This window comes from Humulus lupulus, chromosome 5 (genome assembly GCF_963169125.1).
Source record: "Humulus lupulus chromosome 5, drHumLupu1.1, whole genome shotgun sequence".
NCBI classification, from domain to species: Eukaryota; Viridiplantae; Streptophyta; class Magnoliopsida; order Rosales; family Cannabaceae; genus Humulus; species Humulus lupulus.
Genome location: NC_084797.1, coordinates 154,325,567 through 154,347,998, shown reverse-complemented (window position 1 = coordinate 154,347,998; position 22,432 = coordinate 154,325,567).

Genomic DNA, 22,432 nt, shown 5'->3' with positions numbered 1-22,432 from the left:
TTACCCAGAAGGATCTGAATATGAGGCAGAGACGTTGGTTAAGGATTATGACTGCGACATCCTTTACCACCCTGGGAAAGCCAACGTGGTGGCAGATGCATTGAGCCGGAGGGATTCAGGGCAGTTGTATAGTTCCACCCAGATCTCGAGGGAATTAGCTGATGAGATGGTCAGGGCAAGGATAGAACAGGTGGTAGGCCAGTTAGCCAATATCACTTTGCAGTCGACCCTGTTAGAGCGGGTCAAGGAGAGCCAGTAAGTGGATGTACAGTTGCAGGAAGTTAGGCAGCATGTCTTAGCGGGGACAGCTAAGGATTATTCAGTTTCTGAGACATGTTTACTCTGGTATCAGGGACGGATATGTGTTACGGAAGATGAGGGAATTAGACGAGAGATATTGGATGAGTCTCACACTACACCATACTCACTTCATCCGGGTACCATGAAGATGTATCAGGATCTACGGACATCATATTGGTGGCCCGGGATGAAGAAGGATGTGGTAGAGTATGTGTCAAGATGTTTGACATGTCAGCAGGTTAAGGCTGAGCATCAGCGACCAGTGGGATTGCTTCAGCCTTTAGGTATCCCAGAGTGGAAATGGGAGGATATTACGATGGATTTCGTGGGAGGACTACCCAGGACAGTTGGACTTCATGACTCGGTGTGGGTGATAGTGGACAGATACACCAAGTCAGCTAATTTTCTACCAGTGAGGTCGACTTACACAGTGGAATAGTATGCAGAGCTATATGTGAGAGAGATAGTTCGTCTCCATGGGGTTCCAAAGTCTATTGTATCTGATCGAGACCATATCTTTACCTCCAAGTTTTGGGGAGCTCTGCAGAGAGCCATGGGAACTCAGCTGAAGTTTAGCACAACTTTTCATCCTCAGACTGATGGATAGTCTGAGAGGATGATTCAGGTATTGGAGGACATGCTTAGGGCATGTGTGATTGACTTCGAGGGTTCATGGAGTAAGTATCTCCCATTGATTGAATTTTCATACAACAACAGTTATCAATCCACGATTGGAGTGGCTCCTTATAAGGTGTTATATGGAAGAAAGTGCAGATCGCCCATTCACTGGGATGAGATGCGTGAGAGAAGGTATTTGGGCCCAGACATGGTACAGAGGACTAATGAGGTTATTGAGAAGATTCGAGCAAGAATGCTTGCCTCGCAGAGTAGGAAGAAAAGCTACGCTGATCCTAAGCGTAGGAATGTGGAATTCCAGGTTGGGGACCACGTGTTTTTGCGAGTTTCACCACTGAGAGGTGTGAGGAGGTTTGGAGTAAAGGGAAAGCTGAGCCCTCGGTTTGTTGGACCTTTTGAGATCCGAGAGAGGATTGGACATGTGGCTTATAGACTGGCTCTGCCACCGTCACTATCAAGAGTTCATAATGTGTTTCATGTCTCCATGTTGCGAAAGTATGTTTCTAATACGACACATATGTTGAAGTATGAGGACATAGAGTTGCAGACAGACTTGTCCTATGAGGAACGACCAGTTCAAATTTTGGATCGGAAGGACAAGGTCTTATGGAACAAGACTATACCGTTAGTGAAAGTTTTATGGAGGAATAACAAGGTCGAGGAAGCGACCTGGGAATTAGAGACAGCGATGCGGGATCAGTATCCCGAGCTATTCAGGTAAATTTCGAGGACGAAATTCTCATTAGGAGGGGATAGTTGTAACGACCCCAAATTCGCTAATGAGGCTTAAGGGCCTTGATTAGTGTGCCAGGAGGGCATTATTGGATTAAATGTATAATTGTATGATTGGAATGCTTGTATGATTATATTGATATTAATGTGATATATATGGCATTGTGAGAACCACATTATTATGTGGGTAGGTTTGCATAGCACGGCTCGAGGCGATCCTAGGGCTAGTTAGCAGGGAAATGTCACACAGGGCTTAATAGCTGACTTTGGATAAGTCAGGGGTATCTTAAGTAACGGGTAGTTTTTTAGACTATCGGGTTATGAAAATAAATAAATGGAGATATATTTGAGGTTAGGAAGTCTAGGCGGGAATATTGGGGGATTTTACCATTTTTCCCTCGGTGACGGTTCCGGCACCCCGAGTCTTGGGAAGTAACTTAGTGGATAAGACAAACTTAAGGAAACCCTTAGAAGAAATTAAACTGACTCTTTACAGCCTTTACTCTCTATTCTCTCTCAAGGAAAAACAAGCAAAACTAACACTGAAATCTAAAGGGGAACAAGCTGGGAACTTCTGAGAATTGAAGCTGGATTTTGAGGCTCAGTTCAAGATTTACTCAGGGGAATCAAATCAAGGTTAAGGTAAGGATTCAAACCATGTGTTTTCTGAGGTTTAACCTTGAGTTTCAGCTGGTTGTTGAGGATATTGTCCAATTGATGTTTAGGGTGGAACTTGAGATGGAAAACATTGGGAATCAGCTGGGTTTTTGGTTAGAGGAAGGACTCCATTAACAAGGTAAACTTAAATTTATGAATTAGTGGTTTGAGTTTGGGTTTTTGACTGGTTAGTTTGAGTGGTTATGTTCTTAAAGTTTCAGTGATTAAGAGTGGGATTTCTATGAGTTTTGAGTTGAATTTTCTGTTGAATTGTGTGGCTTAAGTTGGTCTATAAGCTTTGATAGTGTTGGGTGTTGAAGTAGGGGGCTTAAGGGTGGTTTTGGCTGAGGTTTTGAGCTTTGAAATGATGGGTTTTCTGGGCACGAAGGGAAGGGCCGCGACTCTGTTCTAGAGCGCTGCGGCCCTAGGATGAAGAAAAGCCAAGGAGGCTCGACCAAGGGTGGGCGCTGCGGCGCCCAAAGCAAGGGTCGCGGCGCGTGTCTTTGCCCAGGGTGGTCCTTGGTTCTGTGTTTGAGGCTAGGGTCGCGACTAAGCTTCAAGGGATGCATCCCTTAGTTGGGCACTTGAACTTTTGGGGATTTTAGGCATGGGAATGTGGTCTAGTATGCTCGGGATTGGTTTCACCACCGTGCTTGGTGGAATTCAGATTCCTGGAAGTTAGTTTTGTAACCGGAAACTTATATTTGAATATTAATGGAACCCTATACCTTGGTTGTGACTAGGTGATAAAAGCTTAGGCTCGGGAACGGATCGTGCTTGAGGAGTGTTGCTCATAATTAATAACCGTAAAGACTAAAGGTAAGAAAACTGCACCTGGTTGAATATATGTGACGTGACTAAGGGTTCCCTTTTGTAAATGCTTGAAATGATGGTATTATGCCATGCAAGCTATTTAATGAACCAACGACCTAAGGGTGCCAAGGGTTACACTAGCGCACAGGGCGCGGCTCGGCCACTGGTAGCTGAGGACAGCTTATTATGCACTGAGCTCGGTTTAAGCGGGTCGGAGTCAGTGGAATAAACAGAGGGTGCGGCCTAAGTTGTCGGTCCTGAATATTATGTGATATGAGTGATATAAGTGATTGATTGCATCTTGAATCTGAATATATGTGTTGAATGTCTATTGTGGATTATTTGATGAGAGATCATGCTTGATGAATTAACTGTCTGATATCATTGATTGTGTTGCATACGATGTTTTCTTGCTGGCCTTGGCTCACAGGTGCTACGTGTTGCAGGTAAAGGCAAGGGTAAACTTGATCAGCCTTGATTGGAGAGCTCTGCGAGCGAAATGTACATAGCCAGTTGCTCAGCCGCCACGGATGAGGTTTAGGCAGGGACGCGAGACCCAGAGATTGTCTATTTTGCCTTAGTATGGCTAACCTTTGCTTATGTATTTTTGAGAGTCTGTAAATTGACTTTTAACTCTGCTTCTTTTGGGATCCCATTTATGTAACCATTTAATTATATAAAATGAGCCTTTTGAGACCAAAACCAATTTAACCCTAGCTCTTACATGTTTAATGACACGTTTTTAAAATATTGACTTGATTAGCAAGTCTTGCACCTTTATAAGTACACGGTGTAGTGGTCTTGGCTATCCATGGCGTTACACCGGCCCTCGTCGTTCACTCACAAATATGCATTACACAGCATAAAATCAACATATATTTAAACATATACTAAATATAAACAATAGGGCCATGCCCTGCAACTCAATCACATAGGGTCATGTTAGGTTAGCTTATACAAGATATTTATTTATTTTCATGTATATCTAATATTAAACAAATTAATACGAGATAGCCTAAAACATGTTTCTAAAATTGAATTCAAAGAGAAACAAAGAATAGAATACTTACAGTATACGCAGCGGAATGAAAGAGTCTTTCCTTCAGTTTCTCTAATTCTTGTATCCTTTCTGTCGCAGAGTATTATCAAGAAACTGAACCTATCTTCTATTTTCTTCACAATCTTCAAATGTATCATTAGAACCACCTAGACTAGTGTGGGTAATTCTCAACACATGAGATAGATATAGAAAGAAGAAGACAAAATAACAAAGAGGCTTAGAAAATGACTTGTGTTTAGAGAGAATCTAAAACAATCAGAAAACCAGTGATTAAACTTATATTTTGACTTCTCTGTAAGCACTCCTTTTATAGACTCAATTAGGCCATTTAATTTAATTAAAAAAATCAATAAAATAATAGCCATTTTGAAGCCCTAGGTCGAAATTATCATGGGCTATAGGCCTGTGAAATTTCCCATTTGATTATAAGCCCATTAGACTTAAAATCAATGCCTGTATTATTTTCTATTGATTTAATTAATTAAATAATTATTTAAATCCTTTATCAAATTAATTATTTATAATTTGAACCTTGATTTAAACTTATTTATTAATTTAGATACAAATTTATCTTAATTAATAAATCTGCCATAATTTCTCTTTTCTTCTCAAAATTACACAACTCTGTTAAACTATCCAAAATTGACCTGGTCAACTTTGATAATTCTAATTGATGATTAAATCAATTAATTGAGACTATCTAGATGATTTTATCCAAAGGTACAATGGGGACCATGGGCCTATGAAATCAAGCTCCAATAAGTTATCATAAATCTAACAAATACATTTACTAATTAATTCCTCGTGACTCCACTATAGACTCGGAATTGCACTCTTGAATTCATAGAACGCTCTATAACAAATATAGATATGCTATTAATTATCCATTGTTACAACCATAATTGTCACTCAATCCTCTATAGACGGTCTACAATGAGATAGGACTAAAATACCGTTTTACCCCTCATTGTATTTTATCCTTAAAACACTTAGTTCCTTGTAAATGATATTTCAGTAAACTAATTTAATTATTGAAATGGGATCTCTATCATTTAACACCTTGAACAAAACTAAAAGGAAACCATCATTTTACTTCTTTATCAGAAGCTATAGATGTTCATATCTATGATTAACACTCCCACTCAATTATACTACTGAGTTCCCAAGATGTAAGTATGGGTTAGTTTGTAGGGTAAGCTGGTAACGAACAAGTCAAAGAACTCAAATAATACAATCAGTTAGAATACTAACCACTCAGAATTGAGATTGAATTGACCTATGGTCAACTATATGATATGACTAGAATAGATAATAACGGTATGTTTACTTATCTTGTCAACTGTCAATATCGGTCCTGTCCGATGTAACAAATACATCCGATCTTTTCTACTTTGCTAATGTTCTGGAAAGAACATAACACTGTAATGTGTAAGTAGATCATATCGTAGATTGGCAAGTCAGTGTAAATCCTGTACATTGACTAATCTTAGGACTAACTTATTTTGAACATATAATCATATTTATATTCCACTGTGATTACGTCACTATAAATAAGATTAGATATATGCTCGGGATTTAATAGAAGTTTATATTAAACAAATAATCATGAAAATAAAACATGTGAGCAAAGTGATTGACCAAGTCAAAAAATGATTTCTATTCTTTTATTGATAAAAAAATGATATTACAAAGAATTTGGGTTTTAATTAGGGCATAAAACCCCAACAAACTCCCACTTGCACTAATTGAAACTAATGTCTTAATTCTACTAATCTCATTTCCTTGATATGCTTATCAAATGTAGCTTCTGGTAGTGTCTTTGTAAACGGATCCGCAAGATTGTCTTCAGTTGCAATCTTCATAACCTTCACATCTCCCCTGGACACATATTCTCGAATAATGTGATACTTCCTTTCTATATGCTTACTCCTTTTGTGACTTCGAGGTTCTTTCGAGTTGGCTATCGCTCCTGTATTGTCACAAAACAACACAAGCGGTTTATCCATTTCTGGAATAACACCAAGATCCGAATAGAACTTCTTTAGCCAGACTATTTCCTTAGCTACTTCTGACGCAGCTATGTACTCTGGTGGAATCTGAGATTGCAGATTGCTTTACGCTTCTCCAAATCACATCTCTACCCCCAAGAGTAAACACCATTCCAGAAGTAGACTTCTTGTCATCGACATCAGTCTGAAAATTTGAATTGGTGTAGTCTACAGGGTTCAGAACACCACCCTTGTAGACTAACATATAATCCCTAGTCCGTCTCAAATACTTCAGGATATGCTTAACTGCTATCCAATGTTCTAGTCCTAGGTTTGACTGATACCTGCTCACTACTCCCACTGCATAGCAGATATCTGGTCTAGTACACAACATGGCATACATCAGACTTCCAACTGCAGATGCGTAAGGAACTTTTCTCATTGCATCTTCCTCTTCAGGAGTCTGGGGAGACTGCTTCTTTGAAAGATGAATTCCATGGCGGGATGGTAGACGCCCTTTCTTGGAATTTGTCATTGAGAAACGTTCAAGCACTTTATCAATGTAAGCTGCTTGAGATAGAGCTAAAAGTTTGTTCTTTCTATCCTTAATGATCTGGATACCTAGAACATAACTTGCTTCACCCAAATCCTTCATCTGGAATTGAGTGCTCAGCCAATTCTTCACATCTGATAATTTCTTAACATTGTCTCCAATGAGTAAGATATCATCTACATAAAGAACCAGGAATACCACTATTTGATTTGCCTTCAGTTGGTAAACACAGGGCTCATCAATATTTTGTTCAAAGCCTTAGGTTTTGATTATTTCATCAAACCTAAGATTCCAGGAACGAGAAGCTTGCTTAAGTCCATAGATGAACCTATTCAACTTGCAAACTTTTCCTTCTTGTCCCGATACTTTAAATCCTTCTGGCTGATCCATATAAATGACTTCGTCAAGCTTTCCATTAAGAAAAGATGTCTTGACGTCCATTTGCCAGATCTCATAGTCGAGAGCGGCTGTTATGGATAGGACGTTGCGAATGGATTTGAGCATGGCTACCGGACTAAAAGTTTCCTCATAGTCCACGCCTTCTCTTTGGGTATAACCCTTTGCCACTAATCGAGCTTTATAAGTCTCGATATTTCCATCAACACCTCGTTTCTTCTTGTAGATCCACTTGCACCCAATGGCCCTAAAGTCACTAGGTGCTTCCACAAGATCCCAGACGGAATTTGAGTACATGGACTCCATTTCATGTTTCATGGCTTCGAGCCATAGTTCCTTTTCAGGGCTAGCCATTGCCTGTTTGAAAGACAACGTATCATCATCACTAGTGTCACCAAAAACCATATTGGTTTCACCATCCAAACCATAGCAAACTGGGTTCCTAGAAACCCTCCCTCTACGACGAGGCTCCGTGACAATTTTCTCAGGAACAGTGGTACTTTCTTCATTTAAATCGACTTGCGTCTGTTGGGCGTGAAGAGTGGGAATTTCATCATCAACTCACCTTGATGACGATGGAACATTGGTTGGAGTCAATTCTTTAACCATCTCCTCTAAAACTACTTTGCTGCGAGGTTTAAAGTTCTGGACATAGTCATTTTCCAGAAAAGTAGCATTTGTAGAAGTAAACACTTTCTTTTCTGAATGACTATAGAAAAGTCCACCCCGAGTACCTTTAGGATAGCCAACAAACATGCAAACTTCAGTTCGTGGTTCTAGCTTTCCCTCCTTTTTCCTTAGGATGTGAACGGGACACCCCCATATTCTATAATGGCGTAAACTAGGTTCACGACCATTCCAACGTTCTAAAGGTGTTTTGGGGATTGATTTTGACGGCACGACATTGAGAATGTCATTCGCGGTTTCAATTGTATGTCCCCAGAACGAAGTTGGTAGAGTTGAGTAACTTAGCATGCATCTAACCATTTCCAATAAAGTTTTGTTTCAGAGTTCCGCTACACCATTTTGTTGCGGAGTACCTGGGGCACTAAGTTGTGATAAAATTCCAAGTTCAGTTAAATGATCTTGGAACTGCATATCCAAATATTCTCCACCCCTATCAGATCGCAAGATCTTTAACGTTTTACCTAATTTGTTCTAAGCCATTGCTAGGAATTCCTGAAACTTTGAAAATATTTATGATTTCCTATGCATTAGGTAAAGACATGAGTATCTAGAGTAATCGTCAATGAAAGTGATGAAATACTCAAAACCACCCTGGCTTGTACATTCAAAGGTCCACAAACATCTGAATGCACAAGACCAAGTGGTTCTTTGGCCTTATCACCCTTTGCTAGAATTGACGCTTGGTCAGTTTGCCTTCTAGACAAGATTTGTAGACAGGTAATTCACCTAAGGTGAGTTCCCTCAAAGGTCCATCCTTTGTAAGTCTTTGAATCCTATCATAGCCAATGTGACCTAGTCTCAAGTGCCATAAATACATCATATTATCGTTATCGGTCTTTTGACGTTTATTGGTCCTATGTTTAGCTACTTTGAATAAATCATTATTAAGAGCAAGGGGTTCGTTAGGTCGCAGAATATAAAGCCCGTTTTCCAAACATGCAATACACAATTGTGATCCATTGAAAGAAATAGATATATTAAAACTTGTGAAAGTCATAACAAATTGTTTTAATTGCAACATGGAAACTGAAATTAAATTTCTACTAAAATCCGGAATAAAAAATACATTTTTTAAAATTAAGTATTTATTTTCGAACTTCAAATGAGCTATTCCTGTAGCTTGGACTGCAATGAACGCTCCGTTCCTAACTCTCAGCTTTAATCCGCCTTCGTTCACTTCCTCCCACGATTCAAGAAGTTGTAAAGAGTTGCAAACATGGTTGGTAGATCCAGAATCAATAATCCAAACAGATTTATCACTCTAAAACACATGCTTCTAAGATAAATAAACTATAATCATTACCTTTGTTTTTAGCTGCTAGAAACTTAGGGCAATCCTGTTTCCAATGCCCCTTCTCTTTGCAGTGAAAACATTTATCTTTACTTTTCTTATTTTTCTTGTTCTTCCTCTTAGGCGTCTGTGCACTTGATTGTGCACTCGTCTTTGCAGCCTTTCCAGGCTTGGGGTTGGTGTTTTGTCCACCTTTCCTCTTATTTCCAGCTTTCGAAGACGAAGCCGGATGAGCTTTAACCTTAGCTAGATCAGCAGCAACATCAGTAGTCTTATTTTCACCTCTTTTACTAGGTCCACCCATGATAGGTTCAATAATCTGAAGCTCGTTCATGAGCTGCGTCAGACCATAAACTAGTTGAGCACGAACGTGCAGACACGGTGCCATCCGAGAATTTACGGTACCATCACGAACGTGCAGAGACGGTGCTATCCAAGCATTTACGGTATCATCACGAGCATTGACGGTGCTATCACTAATGTGTGGACATGGTGCTCGTTCTGGGGATTCCTCAATCATGACGAACTCAGAGTTGTCACCAATAAACTCTATGTTGATATTCAGCTTCCAATTAAGGTAGTTTTCTCCACTGAGTTTCTCCATCGAAAGTTGAGAAAGGATGGGAGTAGACACAGACACTACTTAGCTTAAAACTAAAAATTACCAATAAAATATAAATCAATCACATTTTCTCAATAAAACTTCTATTCACACAAATTTCAAGAAATAGCACAACATACACCAAAAATATGTAAGATATGAGAAAAAAATACCAAAAACAATCATATCTCTATTCCTTTAGGTTTTTAACTAATCTATGATATCCTTGTCCCGGTTGGTGAGAGTAAAAAATATCACTAGTTAAATAGAGTTGTAAACTCATTTAATAATGGATACCACGGTTAACAACCTACTATTCGATCAAAATAAGAAAAAAAAATCTCTTATTTTATGAGCTAGACCCACGATTTCAATAATCATAGATTTAGTCCTAGTAGTCACCATAGGGGTGATTCTAGTAGAATTTGACCTATAATTATCTATCTTTCGAAATCTAACCTTGTCAAAATAACTTGTGAAAATAACTAATGAACACCTTCCGTAGGGGGACGAATCAAAGCGCCTCGACGCCCCATTAAGCTATTGACTATGTTAAACTAACGGTGGAGATCGAATAAAATTATTAAAATTAGCTCATTATAAAATTAAAAATAGTATTTTTATTATTTATTTTTTAGAAAATTAATGACTATGGTTTTCCCAAAAAAAAATTAAATAGATTAAAATTTTTAAAACCAAAGTCCTATAATTTCTTATTAATTCTAAAGTGTCACATTGAAACAAATTCAATTAATTTAGAATTAATTTGTTGCTAATCAATATTTAGGTTTAACTAATATAATGAACCTATACAATTAAGTCAAACTCAGGTAAATGGACCTTAACAATTGGGCTTGTATGGAGGAGGGCTGAGTCCAGTATGTTGTTCCCACTACAAAGGCCTCCTATCTTCCATACAAGGTCCAAAAGACAGGAATTTAAACCTTCGTTTTATTAATTGTTATTAATTGATTAGGCTCACTATAGTCATGCAAAGCAAATGAGCCTTCACAAGTGGAATCACCCACAAGAGAGGAATTTAAACTTTACATTTTCTAATGGGCCCAAATAAAACCTATCATTTTATGAATATTTTATTTGGAAAAATACCATATATCTAACAAACATATGGGCCACTATATGCATCTAAGCCAAATTGCAAAAATACCACATACAGTGCAAACAGACATGTTATAATTGGATGAGCATAATCATGTTACTATATGAGCAATTCTATGAATTTATGTAAAAATACTACAATTTATTTCATTTGCAAAAATATCACAATTAATTATCTAGAATTTATCAAAAAAGTTCAAATTAATTAAATTTGTACAAAAAAATAAGTCAATTTAAATGAAATTTATCAACAATTAACAATAGTTAATTTAAATTTCATATATCAACAATCAACTTGGTTTTAGGTTAATTTGAAAGAAAAAAAATTAATTTAATTTAAATAGGATTTATCAACAATTAACCAAAGTTAATTTAAATCTCATTTATTAAAAAAAATATTTTATTAATTGGCTGAAAAAATAATATTTTTCAAAATTTAACTAATTTTAAAATTTAAAATCAATATCTTAACTATTTTCCAAAATATCTTGTGTTGTTACAACTATTTGCTAATATTTTAACCATTTAAAAAAAATATAAATAGTTATAACAATCCTAAAATATCTCAAAATAGTTAAACAAATTCAAATATCCATAAAAATATCTAACTAACAATATTCAAATTTCAAACAATTTAAATATTAAAAACTATAGAATAAAAATATATTTATATTTTCAAATAAAGATTTAATAAAAAAATCAAGAATTTAAATGAAAATATCTAAAATATCTGATATCATAATTCTAATATATTAAAAGTTTTAAAATTAAGTTGGTAGTCTATTTTTAAATTTGAATTTGAATCTTTGTAGAAAATATCTAATTATTTAAATCTCAACTAACAAAAATATCTTTATTTAAAAAAAAAATTAAATTAAATGATAAAACAAATTTTTTTTTTTTTTTGGTTTTGATAATAAATAATGTATTTCACAATGTTGACCGCGTTTTTGGCCAACGACGTGAGAACGTCAAAAACGACAAACCTTCAAGAGAAATAAAACGACACAGACGGTTTTTGAACAGAAAGTAAATAACACAGCAATTTTTATAGTGGTTCAGCCCCAATATGTTGATAATAGCCTAATCCACTTAGAGTTGTGATTTATAGATCTGTACTCAAGATTATATGAACTGAGCCAACTGAGTTTCTTCAGTACAGATTACAAGAATACAAGAATTTTTCTAGATACAAGCACTTTCTCTCTCTAGAGAACTCAGACCCAAAATTTCCCAAAAGTCCCAAAGAAAAGAGAAGCCCCTTTCTGATCTCATAAGCCATGTATTTATAGGCTTAGGATAATACATCTGATATCCCCTAGAATCGGGATATTTTATTATATTTATTACATTTAAATTACAAAAAATATTCAAAATGTAACAAAACCCCCAATTTGTGGGAAGAATGAGAGATTCCCGCGTGTGCCAAGACCGGTTCTTGTTGAAGCCGTTTATGGGAATCTTGACTTAGTCCTCCTCTATCTGGTCGACCCATATCTCCTACTGACCACTCATGCAAGTGCCGGTTGGACATGTGCATGCTGGTAGGACATGCACTCCTCTCCTCTAACATGGCACTCTCCTCTTAGCATGCCATATCTCTCCTCTAACTCGGACCAAATTCTTGGGCTCTCCTCGGACCACACCCTTGGCGTCTCCTCGGACCACACCCTTGGGGTCTCCTTGGACTAAATTCTTGGGGTCTCCTCGGACCACACCCTTGGGGTCTCCTTGGACCAAATTCTTGGGGTCTCCTCGGACCACACCCTTGGGGTCTCCTTGGACCAAATTCTTGGGGTCTCCTCGGACCAAATTCTTGGGCTCTCCTCGGACCAAGGTCCGACCACATCCTTTGGAATGCTCCTCGGACCAAAGTCCGACCGGGCACACCCTAGCCCAAGTACTCTCCTCGGGTGCACTTGGCTTGAACATGACACCTCTCAAGCAGTCCAAACTCATATACTGCCATTTGTCACCTCTACTGCCACGTCATCAATCTCCATTTTTGGGGATAACACACAATTTAATTTTTTTTTAAATTCTAAAAAAAAAACTGGATGAACAGTACCAGTTTCAGGTACTGTTCACCCGCGTGGCTGGGCTGCTGGTGGCGCGCGCGTGCATGGGAGCCAGTGCAAGATTTTTTTTTTTTGAGCAATTTTTTAAACCAAAACTATTTTCTAATTAATTTTTAACATGTTTTACACACAATAAAGCATATATAAAATTAATATCATAGAAACACACAACAAAATAACCTAAAAATTGCTAAAATTCACATAAAATCAATATGCTTCATGAAAACCATCAAATTATTCAAACATATCAAATAATCCAATTTTAAACATGTTCATGCATGAAAATAAAGATTACCAAAGGCTCTGAGGCCAGTTGTTGGATTAGCTTACACATGATCTTTATTTATTTTCATGTATATCTAATATTAAACAAATTAATACGAGATAGCCTAAAACATGTTTCTAAAATTGAATTCAAAGAGAAACAAAGAATAGAATACTTACAGTATACGCAGCAGAATGAAAGAGTCCTTCCTTTAGTTTCTCTAACTCTTGTATCCTTTCTGTCGCAGAGTATTATCAAGAAACTGAACCGATCTTCTATTTTCTTCACAATCTTCCAATGTATCCTTAGAACCACCTAGACTAGTGTGGGCACTTCTCAACACATGAGATAGATATAGAGAGAATAAGAGAAAATAACAAAGAGGCTTAGAAAATGACTTGTGTTTAGAGAGAATCTAAAACAATCAGAAAACCAGTGATTAAACTTATATTTTGACTTCTCTGTAAGCACTCCTTTTATAGACTCAATTAGGCCATTTCATTTAATTAAAAAATCAATAAAATAATAGCCATTTTGAAGCCCTAGGTCGAAATTATCATGGGCTATAGGCCCGTGAAATTTCTCATTTGATTATAAGCCTATTGGATTTAAAATCAATGCCTGTATTATTTTCTATTGATTTAATTTATTAAATACTTTATCAAATTAATTATTTATAATTTGAACCTTGATTTAAACTTATTTATTAATTTAGATACCAATTTATCTTAATTAATAAATCTACCATAATGTCTCTTTTCTTTTCAAAATTACACAACTCTGTGAAACTATCCAAAATTGACCTGGTCAACTTTGATAACTATAATTGATGATTAAATCAATTAATTGAGACCATCTAGATGATTTTATCCAAAGGTACAATGGGGACCATGGGCCTATGAAATCAAACTCCAATAAATTATCATAAATCTACAAATAACTTTACTAACTTATTAATTTCTCGTGACTCCACTATAGACTCGGAATTGCACTCTTGAATTCATAGAACGCTCTATAACAAATATAGATACGCTATTAATTATCCATTGTTACAACCATAATTGTCACTCAATCCTCTATAGACGGTCTACAATGAGATAGGACTAAAATACCGTTTTACCCCTCATTGTATTTTATCCTTAAAACACTTAGTTCCTTGTAAATGATATTTCAGTAAACTAATTTAATTACTGAAATGAGATCTCTATCATTTAACACCTTGAACCAAACTAAAAGGAAACCATAATTTCACTTCTTTATAAGAAGCTATAGATGTTCATATCTATGATTAACACTCCCACTCAATTATACTACCGAGTTCCCAAGACGTAAGTATGGGCTAGTCTGTAGGGTAAGCTGGTAACGAACAAGTCAAAGAACTCAAATAATACAATCAGTTAGAATACTAACCACTCAGAATTGAGATTGAATTGACCTATGGTCAACTATATGATATGACTAGAATAGATAATAACGGTATGTTTACTTATCTTGTCAACTGTCAATATCGGTCCTGTCCGGTGTAACAAATACATCCGATCTTATCTACTTTGCTAATGTTCTGGAAAGAACATAACAATGTAATGTGTAAGTAGATCATATCGTAGATTGGCAAGTCAGTGTAAATCTTGTGCACTGACTAATCTTATGACTAACTTATTTTGAACATATAATCATATTTATATTCCATTGTGATTACGTCACTATAAATAAGATTAGCTATATGCTCGGGATTTAATAGAAGTTTATACTAAACAAATAATCATGAAAATAAAATATGTGAGCAAAGTGATTGACCAAGTCAAAAAATGATTTCTATTCTTTTATTGATAATAAAATGAGATTACAAAGAATTTGGGTTTTAATTAGGGTATAAAACCCCAACAGGACATGCCTTGCAATACAAACAATACGGTCACGCCCTGCTCTACGGGTACAACATTTTTCTTACCTTTTTCACAAGCACTAGATTTCAAGAAACGACCCCCCGAGTACGATCCTATCCCAAAACCCAGCGGTCACCTAGTCACAAACCATAAATAGCACCCTCATTATAATTCGATTCCATAAACCAATCCCATGCTCTCAAGAACTCCAATTCCACCAAACGGGGTGGTGGAATCGACCCCTGAGCCCCTGGCAAAAACCCTAAAAAGTACCCAAAAATCATGTTTTGAAAGCTGAGTAGTGCTACAGCGCTACCTGTTGGGAGCTACATCGCTAGAGTTAGAGACTCTAAACCCCAAAATCGCAGCCTAGCACTGTAGCACTCCTAACCTAGCGCTACAACGCTAATACCAGAAATGTAATTTTCTGGGTTTCTCTCTTCGAATCTCCTCGAGCCAAAGCTCCAAAAATCCTACCCAATCATCAACCAAACACATAATTGAGCCAAAAAATCACTATAGCTCACCCAAAACAACATAGTAACATCAAAACTTAGCTAAAAACCTCACTAAACACAAACATCAAAAACTGAGCTTTGGAGCTCAAGAACACTAACTAAAAACCAGAAAACTCAAGACAATTAAGGGCCAAAACTCATTACCTTTAGAGAGGAATTCGACCCTAGGCTGCCTCCAATGCCACTCCAAGCTTCAACACTCAAACTCCCAAGCTTAAGCTCCTCACAACTTCATCCCGAAACCCAAATTCAGAATTCAAAATCTTATTCCTCAAGAACAACATAAAGGACTTAAACCAGAGAAGTGAAATCCTTACCTCCTCTTAAATTCCGAGATTCCTAAGTGTAGTTGGCTGTTAATCCCCTTCCACAACTTGAACTTCACTTCTAATTCCTCAAAAATCCAGCAGTCTCAAGCTTGTTGTTGGCTTTTCCTCTAGAGCTCTTGAGAAACTAAGTGATTATTGAGATGAGTGATAAACGTGAAAGGATTTCCTTCAGCCATGAGTTTTCTAACTCTAATCCCAAAAGACTATTCTACCCTTCCCTCTAACTTAGTTCTTGGCTAACCCATAAGGGTATCTATGTAACGCCCTACTTCCTTAGAGCCGTTTCTAAGTGAGTTTAAAACGTTCAATTAACTCGCTAAATGAGGTTTTAAGACAAAAGTGTGATTAAACCATAAACAAAGTCATATATTTTGAAAATAGTTTCATTCATTGAAACTCATAAAGCGTTTAACATTTGGGATCCCAAAATACTGTTGAGAAATATTTACAACTAAAAAATATAACCAGAGTAGGCTAAATGACAAAATCTAGGTTTAGTACAATCATCTCCCAAAAATACCCCTGGCCGTGGTAGCTAGGCAGGCCAAACATGTACGCGCCGCTTCACGCTCTCCGTACTCATGGTTGGTCGACTTTCCCCTTGCCCTTACCTGCACCACAGAGCACCCGTGAGCCGAAGCCCAGAAAGAAAACCCTCACAAGCAGATAACATAAGCATATTTCACATTCAACATATAATCAAGCCATCATCAGGCTAAACACGTACGACCATGCCGTCTCAGGCGCTTTACCAGGTCCTAGGTTCGCGGTCTACACGGTGAGGATATCCCAGGTATCCTTTAGGGTCTTGCCCTAGCAACTCGCACTCCGCGTGCTAAACACTGCACCTGGCCCTTTGCCGTTCTCGGCCCTCACTGTTCCTGGCTCTTGCCGTTCATTCACATATATGCACACATAGCATAATTAAGCAGATACTTAAACACGTATAAACTCAGTCAAAGGGCTATGCCCTGCAACACAATCATACAGGGCCGAGCCCTGCAATACAATCATATGGGGCCATGCCCTGCAACACAAGCTCTACGGGAACAACAGTTTTCTTACCTCTGTCTCGAGTTTCCCAAGCATCGATGTCCCGAGCACAGTCCCCTAGTCCGAGCCTCGCTGAAACCCTAGTCACAGCGCACCAAAAATATCCATCCATCAAATTATAATCCATTAAATAACTTTGGGTCATAATTCTAGTCTCTGGGACCTTGAATTCTATTAATCCGGAAGATAAAATCCTTCCTGAGCCTTAACTTTTGGATTCCCAAGCCTAAAACCTCTTTAAAGCCCAAAATGCACTAAGCGTTGTGGCCCCATGAGGCCATGTCGTGGCCCGCCCCCAACCAGAGACCTCCAACCCCAAAACAGGGTAGGCGTGCCGCGGCCCGCCCCTCTTCCTAGCCTCCAATCTGTTCTAGAGGGCCGCGACTCAGCAAGAACAATGCCGCGGCCCGACCCTTCGAACCTAGAAAAATCCTCCATTTTTACCATGAAAACCCAGCCAATTTACCCCAAAATCAACCTAACAATCCCACTCAGTCATCACAACATTTCTAGAGTAATCCTAGCAGCAAAACCCAACAAAAACTATACCCAAAACTCACCCATATAATCAAGAGCAATTCTCAACTTTACTCACATGCAAACTCTAAAATACCAGCAAAAATTCAATACAACTCGACACATTTAAAAAGCTTACCTTGAGCTGAAATGAATCCCTGGATTAGTGCCCTAAACTCCAAGCTTCTAGCTCCCCAAATCCCAGCTCAAAATCCTTAATCTTTGGTTAGTTTATACCAAAATGCTCCAAGTTTCCAAAGGGAGAAAACATCAAGAGAGAGAGGAAGAAAGAGGGTCGGTTTCTAATTGTCTAAAAGCTTCTTTGGTTTTGTTTTATTTAACTCAAATTTCTAAGGTTATCTCAAAGGCTCGGGGTGCCAAAAACGTCCCCGAGGGCAAAATGGTAAATTTCCCCAATATTCCCTCCTAAACATTCTAACCTCAAATATATCTCCAAATATTTATTTCCATAACCCGATAACCCCATAAAACACCTAACGCCCGAAATAACCCTCAACTCGCCCCGAGTCAGGTATTCAACCCCGTTGTGACTTTCTAGCTCACTGCTCCCTAGGACAGTCTCAGATCATGCAACACAGATATATCACAAGTATATCACAATTATTACAATTATCACATTTATGCCCTCAACGGGCTAAAATTACAAACATGCCCCTAATACCCAAACGGGGCCCTCATGCATATTTAATTCACCTAAACATGCATCACTAAAATCACTTATTGCCATCCAGGCACGCTAATCAATGCCCTAAGCCTTATTATTTGGGACGCTACAACTATCCCCTCCTTACAGAAATTTCATCCTCGAAATTACCTGAACAACTCTGGATACCGCTCCCGCATCTCTGATTCAAGTTCCCACATTGCCTCCTCGACCTTGCTGTTCCTCCACAACACTTTCACCAAGGCGATGGTCTTGCTCCGCAAGACTTTATCCTTTTGGTCAAAGATCTGAACCAGCTTCTCCTCATAAGACAAATCTTGGTCCAGCTCCAAATTCTTGTAACTCAGTACATGTGTCCAATCTGATACATACTTCCGGAGCATGGATACGTGAAAAACATTATGAACCCCTAATAAGGATGGAGGCATCGCCAGTCTGTAAGCTACCTCTCCAACCCATTCTAGAATCTCGAAGGGGCCAACAAACCTAGGGCTCAGCTTGCCCCGAACACCAAACCGTTTGACTCCCCTCAAAGGTGAAACCCTAAGAAACACATGGTCACCGACCTGAAACTCCACGCCCCTACGTCTCAAGTTTGAGTAACTCTTTTGGTGACTCTGGGAGGTGAGCATTCGAGCTCTAATCTTGTCAATCGCCTCATTGGTCCTCTGAACCATCTTAGGACCCAAATATCTCTTCTCACCCGTCTCATCCCAATGGATAGGTGATCTGCACTTCCTCCCATAAAGCATCTCATACGGAGCCACTCCGATAGTCGCCTGATAACTGTTATTGTATGAGAACTCAATCAAAGGGAGATACTTGCTCCAAGATCCCCCAAAATCTAGCACACAGGCTCGTAACATGTCCTCCAATATCTAAATCGCCCTCCCAGACTGTCCATCTGTCTGAGGATGATAAGCGGTACTAAACCGTAACTGCGTGCCCATAGCCTTCTGCCTACTCTCCTAAAACTTGGAGGTGAAGGTGGGGTCCCTGTCGGATACTATCGATCTCGGAGCTCCATGAAGTCAAACAACTTCCTTCACATATAACTCGGCATACCGCTCCATAGTATAAGTTGTCCTGACAGGTAAAAAGTGGGCGGACTTGGTATACCTATCCGCAATCACCCACACCGAGTCATGCTATCCCACGGTATTCGGCAAACCAACTACGAAGTCCATGGCGATATCTTCCCACTTCCATTGTAACGCTCTGGATAGCCAAGACCGTTACACTGTGTGTTTATAAAGTGCTAGACTTGCTAATCAAGTCGTTTACTTAAAAATGTGCTATTGAAACTATAAAGGAACTAGGGTTAAAAATGTTTTGGTCTCAAAAGTCACATTTTTCATAAAGAGACATTTCCTGTTTATACGGGATCCCAAAAATATTAAGATTAAAGACCGTTTACAAAAGTCATAAGGTTTAAATACAATATCAAGCCATATTAAGGCAAAACAGACAGTTAGGCAATCCCTGTCCTGATCCACTCCTCGACCATGGCGATCGAACAGCTGGCTATGTACATTCAACCCCGCAGCTCTCCATCTCAGGATTGGTCCAACTTGCCTTTGCCTTTACCTGCACCACGTAGCACCCGTGAGCCAAGGCCCAGCAAGAAAACACAACAACAGAGCATAAGCAATCAACAAACAAATCAATATCTCATATTGCATCACATATTCTTAACCATATCAACATTCAGAATAGTCAAGTATTCAGCATACTAAACATGTCAATTTATATCATACACCAAATCACATATGATAACTAGGGTTAGCGCCCTCAGGCCGCACCCTCCGTTATCCCACTGACTCTGGCCCGCTTAAATCGAGCTCAGTGAATATTAAGCTGTCCTCGGCTACCAGTGGCCAAGCCGTGCCCTGTGTGCAAATATTGTGTACGGCACCCTTAGGCCGCCATCACATGTCCCATGGAATAATACCATCATTGACATAATACAATTATCGGGAGCACTTAGTCTCATCACAAACATATAACCGGGTGCAGTTTTCTTACCTTTCGATTTGCTAGCTTTGATCACTTGACTCCTTGAGCACGATCCCTCTCGAGCCCTAGTGCTCACCTAAACACAACCATAGGCCAAAGTCATCATCAAATCTCAAGTCCAAAACCTAGCCTCGGGACCAATCCCGAACCCCTGGGAAGTCCTAGTTCCACCAAACAAGGTGGTGGAATCAAACCCCAAACCCTTGGTCAAAAACCCTTGCAAACAACCCTAAAATCCCTTTTTGAAAACAGGGCAGCGCTACAGCGCTCTTAGGAGGGTGCTACAGTGCTACAAGCAGAACCAAATACCCCCAGAAAGCTTGGCCTAGCGCTACAGCGCCCAAAGGCTAACGTTGTAGCGCTAGTCACAGACAGGCAACCTCCCAATTTTCCCTCATGCGATTTCCTCGAACCAAACTCAACCAAAACTTCTCCAAACCTTCACCAAACTCAAAAGCAACCTTATTAACACACTCCACTCATCCCAAGCACCCCAAATACCCATAGCTCAAGCACATGCATCCTTAATCTCAAAATTCACCATAGCCACTTCTAGACATCAAAACTCAGCAGAAACCAGTCAAAACATCAAAGTTAAAAGTTTAGAATTTCATACCTTTAATGGGAATTCGATTTCAAGACAACCTCTACACCTCCTTAGCTTGCTCTTCCTCAACCTTTGGCCTGAATTCCCTAAAGTTCCCATCAATTCCAGCTTATACACCATAGGCCAAAAACTAAAACCAGAAACTGAAGAAGCTACAAAGTCTTACCTCAAGTGATGGTGTGTTCTTGCTAAACCCCTGCCAGTTCTTCAAGCCTAGCTTAGGATCCTTGATGCTCAGCCTAACCTAGCTCTCCTCTGAGCTTTGCTCCAAGAAAACCCAAGAAAAGTGGTGAGAGAACCACAAACCGACACTAGAGAAAACAACTCTGTTTTTCCTCCCTTTCTTTTTCTTCTTTTCTTTCTTTCCTCAGACTTCTATATTTTTCTACAACTTCCACTAACATAAAGCCTCAGCATACTTAACTCCTGCAAGCCAAATGACCATTATGCCCTCCCTTTTAATTCTAACCCTTTAGTCCACTTAGGGGCATTTTAGTCATTTCACCCAATTCCCGCTATTTCCTCGAGTGTCTCTAATATTTTTCCTGCTTACTTCCCAATACCTAATTATTCACCAATAATATTCCTTGATGTTAAAATAGACTCCAAAATACTCACTAAATTCCCATTTATACCCCCAGGCTCACCCCAAGCAGGGTATAAATCCCCGCCATGACTTTTTCGCTAATCTGCTCACTATGATCGTCTCGAGTCACAGAGCACAGATATATCCACATAGTAATGTGGTCTCAACAATTATCACATATATCAATACAGTTATGCCCATAATGGCCAAAATTACGATTATGCCCTTCTAACCTAATCAGGGCCTACATGCATACTAATACACATAGCCATGCATCTCGAATATTCAAATAATCATATAACATGCTTTAAATCATAATCATGCAATTTACTCATTAAAGTCACACATAATTCCCATTATGCCCTCCAGGCACACTAATCAAGGTCCTTAAGCCTTATTAGCGAATTTGGGTCGTTACATCCATGCTGGCCTCGGATGTTCAGCCTTGATCTGCTGACAAGTTAAGCACTTGGCCACATAATCCACCACATCCCTCTTCATGCCCGATCACCAATACAAAGCTCTCAGATCCTGGTACATCTTCGTCATACCTGGATGTAAGGAATAGGGAGTGGTAGTTGATTCATCTAAGATCTCCCGCTGGATATCAGAATTCATCGGAACACAGATCCAAACGTTGTACTTCAATAACCCCATCTCCGAGATAGAAAAGTCCTTAGCCACCCCGACTAAGACGTTTTCTCTATGCCCTCTCAACTGGAAATCCTTCCCCTGCGCCTCCTTAATCCTCTCAAGAAGTGTAGACTGAAGAGTGATGTTGGCTAACCGACCAACCACCAACTCTATACCCGCTCTAGTCATCTCTTCAGCTAGCTTATCAGATATCTGTCTCGAATTGAACAACTGTCCTGGGCCTTTCCGACTCAATGCATCAGCTACTGCATTAGCCTTCCTAGGATGGTATAGGATATCATAATCGTAATCCTTAACCAACTCTAGCCATCGCCTCTAGCGCATATTTAGATCCTTCTGAGTAGAGAAGTACTTCAAACTCTTATGGTTGTTGTATATCTCGCACTTCTCACCTTATAGATAATGT